This window comes from Mesoplodon densirostris, chromosome 5 (genome assembly GCF_025265405.1).
Source record: "Mesoplodon densirostris isolate mMesDen1 chromosome 5, mMesDen1 primary haplotype, whole genome shotgun sequence".
Classification (NCBI taxonomy): domain Eukaryota; kingdom Metazoa; phylum Chordata; class Mammalia; order Artiodactyla; family Ziphiidae; genus Mesoplodon; species Mesoplodon densirostris.
In genome coordinates, this window is record NC_082665.1 from 100,048,974 (window position 1) to 100,071,070 (window position 22,097).

Genomic DNA, 22,097 nt, shown 5'->3' on the forward strand with positions numbered 1-22,097 from the left:
CGTGCACCTAGAGCCCATGCTCCGCAACAACAGAAGCCCGCGCACTGCAACGAAGGGTAGCCCCCGCTCACCGCAACTAGAGAAAGCCTGCGCGCAGCAAAGAAGACCCAACGCAGCCAAAAATAAATAAGTAAAATTAAAAAAAAAAATACTCCTACAAGTCATTCCAAGACCCATCACCCAGTTAAAAAACATGTGTCAACAATAAGCACATGAAAAGACACTCAACATCATTTGTCACCATGGAAATTCAGATTATAATCACAATAAGATAGCACTGGAATGACCGAAACTAAAAGGACAAATATTAAGTTTTAGCAAAGATACAGGCAACCAGAACTCTCAGACATTGCTACTGGAAATGTAAATGTACAACCATTTTGAGGAGCTGTTTGACAGTATCTACTAAAGTTAAATAGACATATATCTATAACTAACTTATAGCCCACCTATTACATTTCTAATATACCAAGAAAACCTAAGTACTTAGATCTGCCAAAATACATATTTGTGAATATTCACCGCAGTTTTATTCAAATAGCCCAAAGTTGAAAAAACCAAATATCTGTCCATCCAAAATAAAATTAATAATAGTGTTATATTCCCATACATAGCAATGAGGAAAAAACCAAAAACACTGACACGACACAGTGGTGACTCACAGATTTACTAAATGAATCTAGAGTGGACACAGGTCAGTGTAGTGGTTCCCTTTGGTGGGAGAGATAACTGACTACAGGGGGAGTACAAGGGAACCTGCTGGATGGCAGGAAATGTTCTCTATCTTGATCCTAGTAGTCACATGGGTTTATAACATGTTAAAAATTAATGGACACAACTAATTTGATGGTAAGAGAAATTAGAAAGTGACTGCCTGAGGTAGGGAGAAAGGAAAACTGAATGGAAAGGAAGCCTGAAGGAACTTTTTTCTGGGTGATGGAAATGCTCTAAATCTAGGATGGGTTGGTTATATGGTCATATAAAGCTGTCAGAACTCATCAAAACTGTACATTTAAGATCTGTTCATTTTACAGGAAATTATACCTCAACTGAAACAAAGTTTACTGAGTTTAAAATGTGTGTACTCTACCTTATGCAAGTTCTACCACAATAAAAAAATGAAGAGTCCAAAATACAACAGTTCATCAAAAGAAATGACCCAGATATATGAAAAGATGCTCAACCTCAATCAAAATAAAAAACAAATTAGAAGGACATTAAATACCATCTTTACTATCATATTAGCAAAAAGCAAAACTGTTTTATTTGGTTAACACTATGTTGACAAGAGTGTGGGCAAAGAGACTCACATTGGGAGCACCGGTGTGAACTGAGGCAGCCTCTGGAGTAAGTCTGGCAATAGCAACAGCACTCGCAAACACGCATATCCTCTGACCCAGCAGTTCCAGTTCAAGTAATGCATCACACAGATATCCTCACATACATAAGACAGATACAGCAAGGTTATTTACTGCAACATTGTTTGTAATAGCAGCAGACTGAAGCAACCTAAATATCCATCAACTGTGGGAACAAGTTAAATAAATTAAGGTATATTCATACAATAAAACGCCTTACCACCATTAAAAAAGAGGAGGGGAGCTCTTCAGGTGTTGATGAGAGATCTAAAATACATTAGTGAAAAAAGTAAAATACAGTAAAGTGACTAGTATCCTATCATTTGTGTTTAAAACAATACTGAAGAGAATGTAAATTATGCACTTATTGGCTTTTATATATATGATATTTCTCTGGAAGGATACAGAGGAAACTGATAACACTGCTTGGTTTCAGGAAAGTAACTGGTGGCTTGGAGGACTGGAGAAGCACAGGAGAAAGAACACTTTTGAATTTTGAACAAGGTGAATAAATTACCTAGTCAAATCACTTTCAAAGCAGTTATCAGCTTCATTTCCTATACACACAGAGATATACTTGTATAAACACATAAAATACATAATGGTCTCAGATTCCCCCTAAATAAGTCTGGTTTAAAGTTTTGTTTTATTTTTAATCCTTAAGAACTATCAAGAGTCTGAACTGAACTTATTACAATTGAACAGAAAATAATCAGTACTACTTTGTCCAAGGAAATGTGAATTCTCAGCCCCATCCCAGACCTACTGAATCAGAAACTGCGGGTGGGGCTGAGAGATGTTAAAACATGTTTTAACAAGTTCTCCAGGTGATCCACACTGAAGTCTGAGAACTACCAACACAGTTCTCAGTTAAGACTTTCACCTCACACCTCTACCATGGCAAGACCCTCAAGAAAGCCAACATACCCTCCAAGGTGCCAGCAGGACGATCTGATCACATTACCCTCCAACTCAAACTCCTTGAAAAGGTCCCTCAACTTTCCAAAGCCTGGCTTACCCACAAGACCTTCATGATCAGGATCCTGCCACCACTTGCTCCCATCTTCTCCAACACCACCATCCCACACAGAGATCTCTAGACCTACCTCACGTACCATCATCCCCAGTGGTCTTGGCACTGCTCTTCCTCCTCTTGGAATAGCTTCCCTTGCCCTACTTCTCCACTCAATTCCACATTTGGCTAATATCTAGTCATTTTTCAAGACTTGTTCCACATTCCACCTGGCCCAACACTGGGTTAAGAATCCCTCCCATGTGTTCCTAAAAGAAACCTACACTATCCTCCAGTTCTTAGTATTTCCTGTTCACTTGTAGCACAGTATCTGGCACATAAGAGGCACTCAATAAAATATGTTAGAAGAAAAAAAAAGATCTGCTTTCTCGTATCTAGACTCCTTGGGATCAATGTCCATGTCTTATTTGACCCTGGATCCCCAGTAAGAATACTGGCACATAAACACTTTTTAAAAGTTTGCTGAGTGAATAAACGTGGTTCAGAAACCATAAGAAAAATCTGTTGTAGAATCACAAGCCAATACTGACACTCTGTAAGATCCGTATAAAGACATTACTTCCAGAATTAGAATAAAATTTTGTTGTGATTCCAATAAAAGGTAGCCAGGGTTTCTTGGAAAAATGGCTGATTCCAGGGCTAGGAAAGGGAAAATACAAGATGAACCTGGAGCATCTTGTATGTCAGGAAGCAAGTGATTAAAAAAACAAAGGATGGGTCATGTTGAAAGGGTGCAGGAGGCAGCCTGGACGAGTTCCCAGTGGCCAAAGCTGGAACAAGCTGAGCAACAAATTAAGGAGAAATGATATTAATTTATAACCCAAATAACGAAATAAATATCTACGGATCCACATGCACATACTCGATTGAAAAAATACATGAGGGAAAAGGAACACGTTTGTACAGAAAAATCCTCAGAGTACCTCCCCAAAATATTTCTTAATAACTGTAGTAACTTCAACACATGTCCACAAATTCTTTGATACCTTCCCCTCTAGCAGGTGGAACTTAATGTCCTTCACACTTCAAATGAGGACTGAACTTACTGACTTACTTCTAATGAATGGAGTATGGAAAGCAGAAAAACAGTAATTTCATAATGAATAAACCTGCTGAAATGATAATAATGTAGTTATATTAGGTTTAATAAAACATATTTGTTAAAAATTAATTTCATTTGTTTCTTATCACTTTTTTCAACGTGGTTACTAAAAACTTTAAATTATGTGTGGTACACAGTGTATGTAATTGGATAGTGCCAGTCTAAACAATTCTAGATAAAAGGTTAACGGTCTTGACCAAGTGATCAAGGTTAACATCACCAGTAATAATTACCTTAACCAAGTGATCGTGGTTACATCACCTATAACAGTTGATAGTATTATTGTATGTAAACACTGACATGTACCCCTGATATAAGACAGGTACATCACCTCTGTGGTATTCTTCCCTAAGTATCCATAACCTCAGCCCTGTACTCTTCTGTGCATCCAAAACTATTTCAAAATAATAAGTTTTTTAAAACACAACATTTATGTAATGTTAAACAGTACTTAATTCAGATTAACTTCTAGTTATCAAACTGAGAGTCTAATGACTTTTATACTAATATAAACTCTTTTTAAAAGCTTTGAAAATATATGAAAATGTCACTAACCTAGAATTCAATAAAAATTACACCCACTAGACTCTTCATGAACTAGCAGTACTATACCAATTTATTTTTTTGTGACTATTCTCAAATAAGTACCTAATTTAGTTATCCCTCAGTTAAGATATCATGATGACAAGGGCAATTTCCCCCTCCTTGCATTGTCCCTATTTTGTCCATTAACCGTTTGGATATCTAATTAATCCCCCATCCCCACAAGCCCCTAGTCTTCATACCCCTGTTCCCCACAAAAAGAAGAGCAGTAACAAGCCAAAGAGAAGAAAACCTGGATGCTCCATTCTCTCCTGAATTTCCAATTGCCTTTTTTTTTTCCAGAATTCAGAAATGTGGACGAGTTTGCAAGACTCTCAAAAATATGTGGTGTCACTCTCACCAATAACACTACCAGCTCAACTTTCTCACTTCAGTCCAGAGCTAGGCCCCTTTCCCACTGAAACCATCATGTTATCGTTCATGCACTATATCCAGGGATAAAATATAATCCTGCAGTTCTGCTTAAAGTCCTTCACTAGTTTCCTGTCACAGAAGAATGTCCAAAATACTTATCACAGCAAAGAAGTCATTTCATGATATGATCCCTACTTACCTATCCTGTGCATTCTCATCACTCTCCAGCTTTCAAATCATGTGCTACACATAAACCAAACTGTTTGCGAGAAAAGATCAACATGTTTGGCATCTTTATGCCCTAACATATGTCCTCCCCTTTTGTTATATCACTCACATATCTATTTTCATTGTAAATTATTTTAATATACATAGATTCTCAGTTAGTAGTTAATATGGGCAACACTTGAAACTTATTTTTTAGTATTTAAAAAATTATGAATGTGAACAGCATTTTCTCATAGTACTTAAGACATATACTTTTGGTACAACTTCTAAAATGTGTAGTACACAAAGTAAAACCTGAACTCCTGAAAAATTATTGGCTTTGACAGTCAGCAATCACACAATTAAGGGCATTAAAGAAAAATCATTCTCAAAAATGTGTTTGGTGCTATTTCTTTTAATTTACTCTACCGTGAAATCGGATGTAACAAATGCACCTGAACTCAAAGACTACTGGACTAAACAACAGAAGTTTCTTCTTCAGACGTCTAAAAAATATTTTCTTTATAGCTAACTTTTTCAAAATTGAGAAGGTGTCAGAGAAATGCAAGTATTTTCTTTAGCAAAAATTGTTCAGGTAATGATTAACCTGAAGAGATCAGTATTGTACATTTTCCATTTAATTTGGCTGAACACAGACCTAATTTTTAAATTATATGTGCAATCACAGGGTCAAAGAGCATTAACTCCAGAAGAGACCTCAGAGACCTGGTTCAATGTTTTAAAGATGAAGCAACTGAAGTCCAGGAAGACTACTATCTTTTGGGTCACAAAAGGCTTTTCCTACATGGCTAACCATTTTCTTATTTTAGTGAACTGCTGAAATATTGCCCAAAATAATTGTTGGGAACATGTAACTTGTTAATGTTGTTACACGCTAAAATTATTTAACTACTGATTAGGAGGAAGGTGGTTATCTTCCTCAGAAATTAAAATATCCCCTAAATATGTATAATTAACCTGTTGATAATTTTCTAACAGCTGCCCTCAAATATTGGCTTCTATTAGCTGTTAAATTAGCAGAAGTAATGTTAAAAACAAAGCCAACATAAACAGCATCAAGTTGTTTACTATGTAACTCATTTTGAGAAAACAAATTCATTTAAATACCGATATTAGCCAGAGACAGAGTTCATAAAATTACAATTGCTACCACATGAGGGACCTCAATTTTTCGTTAAAAAAAAATGGATCTGTATTTGAAAAGGTTGGAAACCACAGAGCAAAAAAACCCAAAAAAGTGCCAGTTCTGGTTAAAGGAAAATTTCATCTGACAATCCATGGTGGATTAAAGGCACAACCTCCCCAACTATAAATGGACACACATTTTGTGAGGGGTGAAACAGGCGGGGGAGGCAGGAGGGGCAGAGGCTGCCCAGAACTCCCATCTTCACTCAATTCTCATTCCCCCCACTTCCACCGAGTACGTGGGACAGCCGTAGTTTTTATATGGCCAATGGCCATGGTGGGCCCCTTCCCAAATCAAACTCGCCAGTGCTTCAAGAATTTTCCAAATGAAAAAGAGAACGAGGTAGTCCTTACTCTACAGCAGGAGAAAACAGGATAAACACTGGCAATGGCACGTTGTATTTTCCTCCTGGTAAAGAAAGCAAATCTGCTATGAGAAAATGAAACGAATCTACAAACAAACAAAAAAACCAAGGTTGTTAGCAAAGATTTCTGGTAGCTTTCAAATGGGTCTGTCCCCTAAAGCCCGGCTGGCTCAATGTTTTTCCTTATAATTGAGTTATTCAATCCATTTTGGATTCCATATACCAATAAATCTCCCTTTTTGGCTTAAGCTAGTCTGAACTGTGTATCTATCGTATAACTAAAAGAGCTCTGAGTCATCTACCAACCTTGGGAAGCTGACCATGATCACTCAAGACAGAAAATCACAGGTAAATGTAACTAAAGGTAAATTACAAAATCTCCTGAACCTGCACAAAACTTAAACGGGGGTATCTAGCCCTCATCATTTTTCTTGAATGAAATATGTATGTTAAAGTGAAGTACTAACCTACTTAAATCTAACATTTATTATTAACACATGCACATACTCAAATTGGTTCCTCAATTATCCATCTACATTTTTTTTTCCTGATTCAAACACCATCTTTAAGTATGTTCCTCCAAGAAAAGTGGACAGCACTCACATATGTCCCTGGGCTTCCAAACGTAGATAACCAAGGTATCAATAGTAAAGCCTCTTCCAACACTCCTCTAAATGCTGACCTTTTAATGAATTATTTCCAGTATTCTACTAAGGACAAACTAACTTAAGCCTATCAGCTGGTCATGAAAACATTCCTGAGAAAACAATTCACTCAAATATTTACTGAACACGTACCAGGTCCTGTTTTAGGTCCAGAGTGACAAGACAGAGCCCATCCCTGTTCTCAGGGAGTTTAAATTACAGAGGTGACTTAAAAAAAAAAAAAAAAATCAACAATTAAGGCTATCAGAGAGAGAGATAAGTGCTATGTGACAGAAAATGGCTAGAGACTGGGCAGCTACTTCACTGTGACCCCTCTATGTGACCTCTCTGAGGTGGTGGCATTGGAAATGAAATCTGAATGACATAAAAGAATTAGCCATATGACAATCGCAGGGCAAAGCCTGAGGCAAAGAGCAAAGCAATTAAGGCACTGAGACAGAAACAAGCTTGTTCTGTGGGTGTGGAGCTTGTATGGCTGGGCACAGTGAATAAGGGGAAGGGTGCCGTGAAATAGGATACGATTTGTGAGGTGGCCAAAGGGCAGAGTGGTGGTGGGACCCTCACAGGGTAAGGAAAAACATTTGTATTTTATACTGAGTGTGATAGAAAACCCAAAGAGAAAAGGGAAGGAAACTAACACTTTTTACATATGCCTACAAAATAGTATGTACAAATGTTTCTGCCATGCATTCTATAATACCATATATGCATTCCTGTAAATTATACCATGTGTATTTATCACAATATTTATCAAAAGATCATTAGTATGCTGTTATGCACAAACTCAAAAAAAAAAAAAAAAAACCCTTTTCTTGTTACTACCAGTTCTCACTTATAGGAAGTCACTTCTACATTTATTTGTCAGACCAAATGAACCAACCAACCAATGTTATCTACTAGCAAAACATGCATGAAGAAAATGCAAGAAAGGCAAATGAGACTAGATAAAATAAGGCAGCCAGTTATTCACAAGAGTATATGATCCCAAAAAAGGAACAAACCAAGTAGAGAAGCAAGAAATTAGAAAACATACTTAATACAACAAGCAAAGAGCATAGGGATATGAAAGATTAGTTATCTATTTAAACAAAAGTACTCTCAGGCAGACAAGTAAGCAAAGGGTAAAAAACCGCAAAAGCTTATTCTATGATAAATTATCTGTTCATTCCATTTAATAGTACCTTGCCAGTTTCAACAACGTTCAGAGGAAAGTGAAAATGTTAATCTTTTAAATGTACTATCCTTAGTGATTTTTTAAATCTGCTGATGAATTTTAAACTTTTACGTATTGACTACAAATATTTCTTGAAACACCACTGTAGTTCAAAGTTTAAAACTGAAAATCTTATCTTCCCTGGTTTCCAGAAAGCAACTCAACTATCTCCTTCTGACAAAAGGATCATCTTTTATACCTCAATAAAGCTGGGGGTGGGGGAGGAAGGGGGGGGTCACTTTGGAAGGCTCCAAATGATAACAGAATCACAGCTACTAGGACCACTTATCTCCAACCTCCACTCCAAACACCCAATATCTCAGATTATCCTGGATATTTTCAACAGTAGCTAGAAGTAGAGGATGTTGCCTCAGCTCTGACCCTCCTCTATCTTCCACCTCTGTCTCATCATGACTCAATATCATTAAATGAAAATGTAACGCCACTACCAGCCTACACTCAATAGCAGAAACTCAGAAAGTATAGGATATCCCTATGCTAAAATGGGGGTAGCTACAGATCAGGAAAAGAGGAGGTCAGAATTAAGACCCAATCTGGGCCACAGAATCACTTGTACCGCAATGGCTGGTTTAAAGAGACAAAGGGCATGGAGTGTGCATCTCCTCTAAGCCCTAAGGGAAGGCCACGGTCAAAGGGAAGAGCTCCAGTAGATGCACAGACTGAACACACATGCTAAGATCAAGAACCAGGGCATTATCAGTATCAGGTAATTAGGAAAAAAAAAAAGACCAAAAGGGGGAATACACTAGAAGAAGTGCATGAGTATCAGAAACACACGGACAAGTCCACACAACACCCCAAAATCAAGTTTAATTGCTAACGTCAGGACAAGGTCTTTGTTTCTTTTAACCCAGGTTTTGAACATATTGTCTCTACAGACACCAAAAACAGAATGCTAGGTTATCAAGCAGACCCTCACAAGTCTTACAGTAAGAAGATGAATCCAAGGGTCAATGAATTTGTGAAAATGGAGGGATCCCTTTTCTACTTTTGTATATTTGAATCACCTCAAAGAAGTAAGGGTCTATACTAGGAAAGCTGTACCTCATTCAGAGAGCCTCAAGGATTCAACTCAATATGAATGCAAAGTCTACAGCGTGCCAGGAATTGAACCAGATGCTGAGGATAGAGATGGGTGAAATGCAACTGTCCTCAAGGAAGGCCCTGCCTATTGAGACGGAGTCAACAAATAACAATCAAGTAGAGGTCTGTGCTAGAAACAGATGACCAGTGGACATAGGATGTTAATTTAAAGATGTCGTATAAAGATGCTTAATATTCAATCAAATCGTGTAACTTCAGGCAGCCAATATGTTAAGATATGTATGTTAGTTCTTAAATAGTACAAAACAACTATCCAAATTTCTTTCCTAATGAGATATAAGAAACTTAGTATGATGGTTATTCCTTTGTTAATAATTACTGCTCTTTATGAAAGACATCCAAGGTTCTTAATCAAGAGCTGTTTGCAAATTACCCCTCCAAAAAAAGTCATTTATATTCAAATTTATTAGCAACCAAATTCCTTATCCTTTGTACATATACTTTACAAAATCTGGGGCATTAGAACTTCAGAATCCTAACAGAGCCTCAGAATACTACCTAAAGACATTAGCACCAATAAATGTAACTTACCTATACTCTATCATTCAGAATAATACTTTGTTTTTAATTTTGAGTACTAATTCTAAATCCATAAAGACCACACTCCTCTGAACCAGTCTTTTCTAAATCCAGTGAATAATGAAATCATTATTACCTGTAAAATAACAGAATCAGTTTACAAGTTTATAGAAGCATGTTTATAAATAAAAGAGTATAGAAAATGAATGTGTACCACATATTAAAATAAGCATAATTTCCTGAAAACTTACTTCAGTATTTTTACACATATACATACCCTGTGTTATGTAATATGTATTTCTTAGTGAAAGTACAATTCAAAATTTTCAGAATGTGTATTTGCAATGGTCATCCAAGCAGTGTCCACTGAGAGCCAGAACAGTGCTGGATCTCCCAGAAACTGCAGAAAAGGAAGAGCGATTCCATTCCAAAAAGCAAAAAGACTTTTCTTTTTTTCAAAGGTAGTAACTTTTTTTTCTTGAAACATCAAGATGTGACCAAATTCAACACAAAACATCACTGTAAAACAACATATGTATCAGAGACACAGCAAAGCTCCATAGTACACAGTACAATTTTGAATTTTAGAGTGAGCAACAAAAGCTCAGTCATCAAATGCAGTTGTAGCCCTCTGAATTGGGAATGTTAACCATCCCATTCTCTGCAGTTGCCACAGAAAGCCATGATAGTTTGCAGGAGCAGTGTCACTTTTCTGCCTCTCTCCTCAGCTGTTGCTGTTGCAGCTAACAAAAGCACCAAGTACTAGCATTTATTGAGTACTTCCTATGTGCTGGCCCTATGACAACTGCCTTACATGCATTCACATTTCAATCCTCACAACTGCTCTACAGAGAAAAATTCCCATTTGTCAGAGTGGAAACCAACTGGAGTGGTTACACAATTTCCCAAAGCCATACAACTGATAAGCTGGGGGGACAGGATTCAAATTAGGTATGCCTGGCTCCAGAGCTCTTTGCCACAGTAACACCCTACAGGAAGACTTTACTGCCAAAGGTCAAACACAGACCCTACTTAGCCCTCTAATCACTGAAGAAAGAGGCACTGCCCTCAGGAAAGGCTAGCGTCAGGTCTGTGCAGCAGAATTGGAAGCACAGAAACAGGCGCTCTCTCTCCCGGAGGCTGTTCTAGCTTAAGTTGAAAACTTAAGTTACAAGTGACACAATTACAAGTGACACCAATTGCAACCCAAAATGGAATCAAAATCTAATATATGTCTCCTTGAAGTCAGTAACACATACATCCAAATTCACAAGTCATGTTAGGATGCATGCAATATCAGAATCTACAGTTCCACGAATCCCATTATACCAAAGACTACCATAATTATTGAAATTAACTACTAAACTATGAGAACCCCCATTTTCACCCAATTTCCAAACCCTTGGCAAAACAACACTTTTGAAATCAGGCAATACCTATTTACTTCTGAACAACCAACATCACTTTTTAAAGTTTGCATCGAGTTAATTTCTAATTATCAACCTTGGATAGAACTCGAAAATCATCAGTTCACTATCACTAAATAATTCCACTGGTCTGATGACCCACTCATGACACAGAAACAACACATTTTAATCATATTCAGTGGTTCTAATTCTGCCAACAAATCTGAGAAATAAAAATAAGTGTTTGCAAAAACATACACAGTGCCAGATCTTTAAGAACTGGCTGGAAAGCAGGGGAGAAATTTACATAGTTTTCTCTCTTCTTTTGACTATCCAAATCAAAAGAACTAGAAAGATTAAGAATTCTTAATGATTGTTCTTTCACAATCATTACTTTTTTTGAAATGGTAATACTAACATAGTAAGATTCAAACAGTTCCAAAGATTATACAGGAAAATAAATTTTTCCCACATCTGGCCACAGGATCTCCCCACCTCAACCCCACCCCCCAAACCACTGTTACTGGTCTCCTGTGTATCTTCCTGGAGTCACCTTGAACACATAAACACACCTAAACATACACACACACTCCATCCCCTGTGTCCTCCTTTCCATTCCTCCCCCTCTTTTTGCGCTAAAATGACAGAAGACTATATAAGATCTTCTGCCTCCATTTTTTTCATTTAAATGTACCTTTGAGAAGATCCTATAAATACTAACAAGAAAGTCATAAACATCAAATCTAAACAAAACCTGTAAAGAAACAATTCACACAAAACATCTTTCACCAGATGTTAAAACTGGTGACCTCTGCTGGCAGGACATATGGAAGTCCAAGGGCTAAGAAGTAATCCCCTTGAGGGTCTATGAGTTTTTGCACAAGAATAAAAAACTATTTCCCTGATACAGAAACAGACTTCACTCCTAACCCCAGTCTAGGATCTCACAAATGTATATTGCTTACTAAGGAAAACAGAAAGGTGATTTAAGGAAAATCCATCACTTTAGTGGGTGAAAAAATTTTAAGTACATAGGGGTATTACATTTTAAAATAAAGATGCCCCAAAAAACTGCTATAACTACAAACAGCATCTAAAAATTCACACACGTAGGATAAATTTTATCCCATAAAAGAATTAAATGGAAAAAGAAAAAATATTAAGGAAATTCTATTAAATATTAAGGAAATTCATTATCTATTCCCATTACCTTACTTCAGAAACCCAAAGCAGATGACCCAATTGCCTTACACTGTCAGTTAATGACATCTGATAGCCACAAAACAGAAATAGAACAAAATTAGTATGCAGTCTACCCAATTAGCCCTTTTAAATTAAGGGGAAAGCATAAAACACTTCTTCCTAACCCATAAGCTGTGTTCTATTAACAGTTGAAGGTAACCACCAAAATATGCTATTAACTAAACTTTTCTGACTAGGTGTTTGCTCACGCTAATGTCAAGTAGTTCCTGACTATTATTCTATAAGGTGTAGATTTTCAGGCCTTAAAAACGCTAAGAAAATTTAGAACTCTCTCTCCAAAAAAAAAAACAACAAATCACAAAATTAAATGACAAAAATCTCAGAATTTTAATACAGGAACTGACTGTATAAGTACTGGTAGAATGAAAGAGCAAACCTTAAGTAGCATTTCATCTGATCCTCTTACACATTTCTAGAAGCTAAATGACTTACCCATGTAACTATGGCTTTGCAAAACATGGCAAAAATTCATTTCCTTAATACTGAATTCACGTTAAAATGCTAGTCACCATTCAAGTAGATAAGCAGTAAGAACAAAAACACAAACATCCACTTAACAATCAAGTCGTTGCCCACTCACCTATGGTCAACTAATCTATGACAAAAGAGGCAAGGATATACAATGGAGAAAAGACAAGTCTCTTCAATAAGTGGTGCTGGGAGAACTGGACAGCTAAAAAGGATGAAATTAGAACACTCCCTAACACCATACACAAAAATAAACTCAAAATGGATTACAGACCAGACTCTTTAAAACTCTTAGAGAAAAACATAGGAAGAACGCTCTTGGACGTAAATCACAGCAAAATCTCTTTTGATCCACTTCCTAGAGTAATGGAAATAAAAACAAAAATAAACACATGGGACCTAATGAAACTTAAAAGTTTTTGCACAGCAAGGGAAACTACAAACAAGACAAAAAGACAACCCTCAGAATGGGAGAAAATATTTGCAAATGAATCAACGGACAAAGGATTAATCTCCAAAATATATAAACAGCTCATGCAGCTCAATATCAAAAAACCAAACAACCCAATCCAAAACTGGGCAGAAGACCTAAATAGACATTTCTTCCAAGAAGACATACAGATGGCCAAGAGGCGCATGAAAAGCTGCTCAACATCACTAATTATTAGAGAAATACAAATCAAAACTACAATGAGGTATCATCTCACACCACTTAGAATGGGCATCATCAGAAAATCTACAAACAACAAATGCTGGAGAAGGTGTGAAGAAAAGGGAACCCTCTTGCACTGTTGGTGGGAATGTAAATTGATACAGCCATCATGGAGAACAGTATAGAGGTTCCTTAAGAAACTAAAAATAGAATTACCATATGACCCAGCAATCCCACTACTGGGCATATACCCAGAGAAAACCACAATTCAAAAAGACACATGTGCCCCGATGTTCACTGCAGCACTATTTACAATAGCCAGGTCATGGAAGCAACCTAAATGCCCATCGACAGAGAAAGGGATAAAGAAGATGTGGTACATATGTACAATGGATTATTACTCAGCCATAAAAAGGAACGAAATTGGGTCATTTGTAGAGACATGGATGGATCTAGAGACTGTCATAGAGTGAAGTAAGTCAGGAAGAGAAAAATATCATATATTAACGCATATGTGTGGAATCTAGAAAAATGGTACAGATGAACCAGTTTGCAGGGCAGAAATTGAGACACAGATGCAGAGAACAAATGTATGGACACCAAGGGGGGAAAGTGGTGGGGGGTGGGGGTGGGGGTGTGATGAATTGGGAGATTGGGATTGACGTGTACACACTGATGTGTACAAAATGGATAACTAATAAGAACCTGCTGTATAAAAAAATAAAATTAAAAAAAAAAAAAACCAATCAAGTCGCTGATCACCTAGTTATGATGCCTATCATTCAGTATGCTAAAAAAGACACAATGTGGGAGGGAGGGAGGGAGGGAAGGAGGGAGGGAGGGAAGAGAGGAAAGCACTGGTACCAACTTTGATCTCAGACAAAATAAAGATACCAAGATGTAAGTTGATATCTAGTTCTTAGAAAGTAAAAATTCTTCACTCTAAGTAGTTAAAAATTTAAAACATCTCCTTTGTTTAAAAAAAAAGTTTGAGAGTCCAGAGTACAATTTCACATAAAGAAGAATATAAAAAAGACACCAGGGCCTCCCTGGTGGCGCAAGTGGTTGAGAGTCCGCCTGCCGATGCAGGGGATACGGGTTCGTGCCCCGGTCTGGGAGGATCCCATATGCCGCGGAGCGGCTGGGCCCGTGAGCCATGGCCGCTGGGCCTGCGCGTCCGGAGCCTGTGCTCCGCAACGGGGGAGGCCACAACAGTGAGAGGCCCGCATACCGCAAAAAAAAAAAAAAAAAAAAAAAGACACCAAATGACCATCTCTGACCCTTGGCCCCCATGTTTTCTGTATTTTAAATTCTACCTCCTTAAAGAAACTTCCAATAGATAAAAGGAAAACAGGTGGCAAACTTCCCAGTTTAAACATTCAATACTTATGCTTCCTCATTCATTCCTCAAACTGTTCATTTCGCATAAATATCTTACTTAATCTGGACACTCTTTATGCTTACTGAAATTTAATTTTTGATCTTTCAGCATGACCCTTATAGTTTGATTGTATTATTTCTGAGTTATGAATCTAAGCTCTCAAAAAGCAGGGTAACATCCAACTCATTTTGTTTGACACTGAAACCCTCATATTTTAAACTCTAAATATTAAAAATTTCAAAAGGACATAATACCAAAATAGCTGCCTTTAGAATAAATTACCAAGGTTCTTTGGCACATCTTTACCACAGAAAACTATTAAAGAGGGACTTCCCTGGTGGTCCAGTGGTTAAGACTCCCCACTTCCACTGCAGGTGGCACAGGTTCGATCCCTGCTCAGGGAACTAAGATCCCCCGTGCCACGTGCCCCCCCCCAAAAAAAAACAAACTATTGAAGAGAGATGGTTACAACAGCATTCTTCTGGTAGAGTAAACCCAGTGACACTATATGATAGATACATGTTAATACATTCATAGTAATGGCTCAAATGGGACTCCAATGTGGTCAGAATGCTGTCACACATATTCAGAGCTAAAAACATTATCTTATTTAGACATACTACTAAGAAAATAACAAGCAAAAAAAGCCTGAAGATTAAAAAAATAAAATCCAAAATCTTAAGTTTCATAACAACTAACACAAATATAACCAGATAAAGCCAACTTAGTGAAACATGATTCCCAACTAGACTAGGTTTTTCACCAGGACTGTGGCTACTATTCCAGGATTAAGAGGATAAAACTATCCATTTCCATTTCACTCTAAAAGTTGACTAGACATTTTTTTCCCCTTCCTTGTCAACACTGCCAACATGAAAATTCAAATTAATGGTTAAATGTGCCTATAGTACAACTAAACTTTGAAGGTCTAACTCAAAAAGAAGCTTCTGCCACATCAACAAGAGTGAAACAGGACTGCCACTGTTCTTATTTTAACATGGGCCCTTGTAGAAGCAATCCATTTTATTACGAAGATAGTATAATACAAAACTCAAGAGTTTTGCTACGTACTATAAGGAAAGTGGCCCTTTCCTTCAAGAAATGTAACATTTGGTTGAGGCGATGTGACACATACTCACAAAACAATAAATAATTATGGAGTTTGTGATACTCATTAAATGAGATGAAATCTCAAAGAAATATCCTGAGTCAGGACGGCCAGAAAAAACTTCACGAAAGTGGGACTGAAACTAGGCTATTAAAAGGATGAAGGGAAGGAAAAGCATGCACAAAGGCAGAGGAGTAATGAGTATGCCAAAACTGCAGTATTTGATAGGCAGGCAAGAATCTCAGGTGGAGAAGAGTGGGAAATACAGCTGAATAGGTTAGAATGGAGCCTTAAAAGCCAGACTTGAAGCATGTGAACTACATCCAGTTGGCAAAGGGAAGCCATTATGGGTTCTTCAGCAGGCGAACTGACGTCATGAAACCAATATTTAAATAAATTACACTGTTGGTGATTAGAGAAGATAGAATGGAGAAGAAGATATCGAGCAACCTACTTGAAAAGTAATGCAATAACCCAGAAACCTAAAACCATTCATTCATTTTCTCCTTCACTCACTGAGAAAACAGACTGCTAGTTAAGAACACTGGCCTAGGGACTTCCCTGGCGGTCCAGTGGTTAACAATCCTCCTTCCAATGCACGGCACGTGGGTTCGATCCCTGGTCGGGGAACTAAGATCCCACATGCCGAGGGGCAACTAAGCCCTCGTGCGTGCATGCACGCGCTCTAGAGCCTGCGCGTGCCACAAGTAGAGAGAAGCCTGTGCGCCGCAACACAAGAGCCCGCATGCCACAAATAAGACCCAATGCAGTCAAATAAAAATTTAAATAAATAAGAACACTGGCCTAGAAGCCAGACACACTGGACCTAAACCCCTCTCTGCACCCCTTACTACCTGAGACTTGGTCTCCACACTGTTAGTAATCAGGATACCAGTCGCTTAGATTGTCACAAGTACCTGTCAAAGCAAACTTCGTAATCCTGACACACAGAACTCTAGTAGTCGTTAACATTGCTGCTGAATTAAAAACGATAAAAAATGGGAAGGGAAATAAAACAAGATTCAAAGATATTTCAGAGGAACACACCTCCAAGCAGAACTGTCTTGACAGCAGCTGAAAATGTAGAACAAGAACACAGATGAAGGGTTGAGGCTGGAGAAAACAATAACCTACTTAAAAAGTAATCACTCCAATTTTAAAAAGCAGATCCTAGGTACTGCCAGATCCAGCCTCGAACAACAAAATCACTTTTTATTTAAAAAGAGTTAGAAAGGGCTTCCCTGGTGGCCCAGTGGTTGAGAGTCTGCCTGCCGATGCAGGGGACACAGGTTTGTGCCCCGGTCCGGGAAGATCCCACGTGCCGCGGAGCAGCCAGGCCCGTGAGCCATGGCCGCTGAGCCTGCGCGTCCGGAGCCTGTGCTCCGCAACGGGAGAGGCCACAACAGTGAGAGACCCGCGTACCGCAAAAAAAAAAAAAAGTTAGAAAATGTTTCAAATGCTGCAAACAGATTTAAAAAGTCCAAGCCCAAGTGACAGAAGAACGGCAACAAAGACACACAAAAGACCCACCACTACCTACACCAACCATGGAACTTGGTATTGTTTCCACTTAGTGTTAAAATCCAACCTAGGGCTTTCCTGGTGGCACAGTGGTTAAGAATCCGCCTGCCAATGCTGGGGACACGGGTTCGAGCCCTGGTCCGGGAAGATCCCACATGCCGCAGAGCAACTAAGCCCGTCAGCCACAACTACTGAGCCAACATGCCACAACTACTGAAGCCTGCGTGCTTAGAGCCCATGCTCCGCAACAAGACAAGCCACTACGATGAGAAACCCACACACCACAACGAAGAGTTACCCCCGCTCTCCACAACTAGAGAAAGCCCACGCGCAGCAACGAAGACCCAATGCAGCCAAAAATAAATAAATTTTTTAAATAAAATGAAATAAAACCCAACCTAATTCTTCAAGTAAGCCTTAAATCACAACTTCAGGAGTAAATAAATTTTGCCAAGCTTATTTCGACTATTTTGCCCAAAAATTCAGGAAACAAAACTGCCAAATACTTTCTATGACATTATGCCCCTACTTAAAAAACAAGCAAATAAAATGTAATACAAAGAAACAAACTTCAAATCCAAACCCATTATCATCCTCAACAACTTACATTTTCATGATGCTTGTTTGTCAGCTACTGTTCTCAGCAACTTACACATACGGTTTTCATTATAGTTTGATTTACAGCATTGTGCTAATAATTTCTGCTGTACAGCAAGTGACTCAGTTATACATATATATATTCTTTTTATATATATTTTTTTCCATTATGGTTTACCCCCAGGGGATTGGCTATAGTTCCCTGTGCTATACATTAGGACCTTGCTGTTTACCCATTCTAAATCTAATAGTTTGCATCTACCAACCCCAAACTCCCAGTCCATCCCTCTCCCTCTCCCGCACCACCTTGGCAACCACAAGTCTGTTCTCCATGCCTGTGAGTCTCTTTGTTTTGTAGATAGGTTCATTTGTACTGCATTTCAGATTCCACACATAAGTGATATCATATGGTACTTGTCTTTTTCTTTGACTTACTTCACTTAGTATGATAATCTCCAGCTGCATCACACACACAACTCTCTCAATCCTCTCAACTCTTTGAAGTTGACCGTCCCATTACACAGAGGAGAAAACTGAGACATAGCGGAGTTACTCCCCCAAGGTGACATAATTAGTAAGGGATGGTGCCTGAGTTTGAAGCTGGGCAGTTCATCTTGAGAACCCCTGACAGAATCAGTATGCTGCACAAAAAGACTTTTATGATTTTTCTTACACAAGTTTTCAGAAATACATGAGATTCTCTTATTTGCTTTTCCTTCTTAATTAATTGTAGGTATGGAACCACATTTCCTTATTTCTGCTGGCAGTATGTGGAGAGGCTACGTCACCGCTGTGAATCTAAAGGTAGGAAATACAGCAGTTGACAAGAAGATGGCATCTTATTAAACAGTTCTAGAGAGTTAAGCCAATGGTATTTGAGCCCTATGAATTTCATTTATCCATGCAATCACTTGACCCAGTTAGTAGAGATCCCAGCTCCCAAGTACATAATTATAAACTTGATTGGAAACACTAGTTTTTGCAAGGATATCTAAAGACTGACGAAACAGCTGAAACTTTGGCACAGCTACAGTCATCTAGAAAGAACACAGACTAGGGCTCAGACAGACCAAGGTTTAAATCCTAGTGCATCATTTGATCCTTTTGTGGCCCTGAACAAGTGAATTAACTTATCTTGACCTTGCTGTTTTATCATCCACAAAAAGAGCCCAATACTACCCACCTCAGGATTAGCCTGGGATATAATGACGTAGAAAGCACCTCACACCTTTCCTATAGTATAGCCCAAGCAGAGTCCCCTTCCTTGGACTCCTGCAAACAGGGCAGTTAACTGTACTTAGGGAGTCCAATCCCAGAGGAGGTGAACAGCAAACTTCTCCAGCATAAGCTCTCTCACACAGGTTTTTTTTTTAATTCAAGTATCTATTGGTGATAGAGCAGGAGATCCCACCATGGGGTCTCCAAACCAGCCTATACTCTTACCAATTCTTTACTACACAGCCCTGGGGTCCTAGCCCTTCTGTACTATGGGGATGTATAATGTCTCAATGTTAGCTGCTTTCTCTTTTTGCATGTCAATGACTTATACCATAAACATCATTTGAAATGAGTCAAATTCCATGTACTAGAAAAATACAAAGTCCCAAACAGTGCCAATATTTCTGCCACTCTCTCTCCCCGACTTACTACTATTCACATTCTTCTCCATTCTTTTTATACAAATAACACAGAAAATGAACAAACCCAACAAATTATTTCTTCATCAAAATGTGTCAAGTCAGAAATTGTTTGTAGTAGTAACTGCTGTAGTATATTGGAGAAGAACTCCTTTATTAGCTACTCATTTGACAAGGTCGTACTTATGTTTCATTGTTATATATGAACAGATGTATTCGTTCAACAGGTTGTCATTTAAAAGGTCCATTAGTCACATCTCTATTTATCAGTAACCCCTATGTTTATAGTAAGCTCCTGCCCTTTCTGCATATTAGCTTGAAACTCTCCCAGTACAAAGGAAGCAGTTACTTCTCGTTCTTGATAGGCATGTATCATGGTAATCATGATAAATCTTATGGTGTGAACACCAGGTAACAAAGATTCCTAAACACGCGTAAAAACGTATTAAAATATTTGCCTCTTTGAAGCAACCAGTGAAAAAATACAACCTTCACAAAGGGCCATTCCATTTACCACGGGTATCTCCCATGTTAATAACCAAAGCTGGTACACGTTGAAATAAAAACATCTTAGAAACTGATGGTGAGCTCTGCAACAATTTTTATGCCATTAACAAGTACCTTAATTAAGTTCCTTAACAGTAAGAAAAACTTTCTCCACATACATATTGTTTTCATCCCCTATACAGTTTAGTATTTTGCCCTCTAGGTCTGATTATAACAACTCAAGTGACAAAAAATAGTAGTTACTTATAGACTTAATGGTTGTGATTACATATATCACATGGTGCATAACAGCAGAACTGGGAGAAAAAATTCATATTCCAAAGAAGCAGGAAAACCTCGATTTAAGAGCAAAAAGTATAAACACGAATCACTCGCCTAACCACTTTCAGGCATATTTTCTTTCTGCTGTTCCTCCTCCACAGGTAAACGCTAACTATTTCTAGAACGCACTCAAGGATAATTTCTGAGGCTTGCTTGCCATGAATTCCCATGATACAACTCAGCACACACACTGTTTTCATGGAGACAAAGGTGCCCTATTTCCCTAGACTACAAACTTATTAAAATGGTGAGAACATACAGTTCCAGGAAGTCAAGATTACTAAAATACACCAATGCAGCATGGGTCTTATTTAACAAAAAATGAAAATAAACCACACTGGGAAAACCAAAAAGTCACTCACTCTATCTTCAACGTGTAACCAGGATATTTATTACAATTTTTTTTAAGGTAAGTAGATGAAAACACCACCAGGGCCTTACATTATTCAACCTGATAAAGATGTCTTTAGGGAAAAAAAAGGGGGGGAAAGAGAAACGATTACTTAATTATATGGGGGAGGGAGAATCAAACCATTCAGACTAAAAATAACCCACATTTCACCCACCAAATTTTATTAACAAGCTTGTTGAGATCAGCATAAGGGTCTTGTTTAGAAAACAAGAAAGCCAAAAGTCAACTTCCCTCTGTCAACTATAATCACATAAGTACTAAAACTCTTCACCTTGGTGCCCACAGAGTCCACGGTTTTAAGTAAACTCCAGACAATGAGGGAAAAACCTAGTTTGTAACTAGGTTCCAACACTTTTATCATTTGTAATCACCAAATTATTTTTGAGAATATTATTAGATAACCTAACAACGGGAGCGTCTTTTAAGAGCCACTACAACCCAAATTTTACATGAAACACACCATTTTCACAACCTAAATTTATTTTCGGTTGCCACTGCAAAGTGCTGCCTGTTCCAGCAAATTAGGAACTTCCAAAAATACTGAACACGCTAACACACGCATGTCTTCCCTCGAGCTGCCATTTCAGATTAATATTTCACTTATAAAAGTCTGCTTCTGTTCAAAAAATGACATCGGTTGCAAAGAGGAAGTTACCGATAAACCACTCTCACAACGTGGCCTTTACACTGTCAGAAGATAATGTGACTCTGAGCCACCCAAAACTTACCAGGAAGCTGGCAATAACTTTGCCAATTCTACACTTCTGAACCCAACTTCAAAGAGGCTCTATCAAATACCTCCTCAAGACGATAAAAAGCACTAAGTTACAAATAAACACGTCCCGGAGCTCGGCCGCGCGCCCCTCCCCCGCCCGCGCCCCCGCCCCCGCCCGGGACGCGCGGCCCCAACAGCCGCCCGCAGCCCCAGCACGCCGGCCAGGGTCGCCGCGCCGGGCCCGGGGCCGCGCCGCGGGAGGGGAGCGGATTTCCATTGCTGCCTGAGGTTTAACAAAATAACGTGCACCGAAGAGATCCCTCTCCCCTGCTAAAAATAGGCTATAAAGGAGTCGGCCT

General features: G+C 38.5%; 1 protein-coding gene across 2 annotated transcripts in view; it reads right to left on the reverse strand.

Moving 5' to 3' along the window:
* The window catches only part of TBL1XR1 (TBL1X/Y related 1), a 175,759-nt gene extending 153,929 nt beyond the window's left edge, over nucleotides 1–21,830 (reverse strand). Inside the window, exon 1 of one of the 2 annotated variants that reach the window (XM_060099147.1) lies at nucleotides 21,752–21,830. The gene's annotated coding sequence lies outside the window, so the exon portion shown is untranslated. Of the gene's footprint in view, nucleotides 1–6,217; nucleotides 6,237–21,751 lie in introns of those variants that run through there. The other variant, XM_060099148.1, reaches the window with a different exon arrangement.
* Nucleotides 21,831–22,097: the final 267 nt, after the last annotated feature.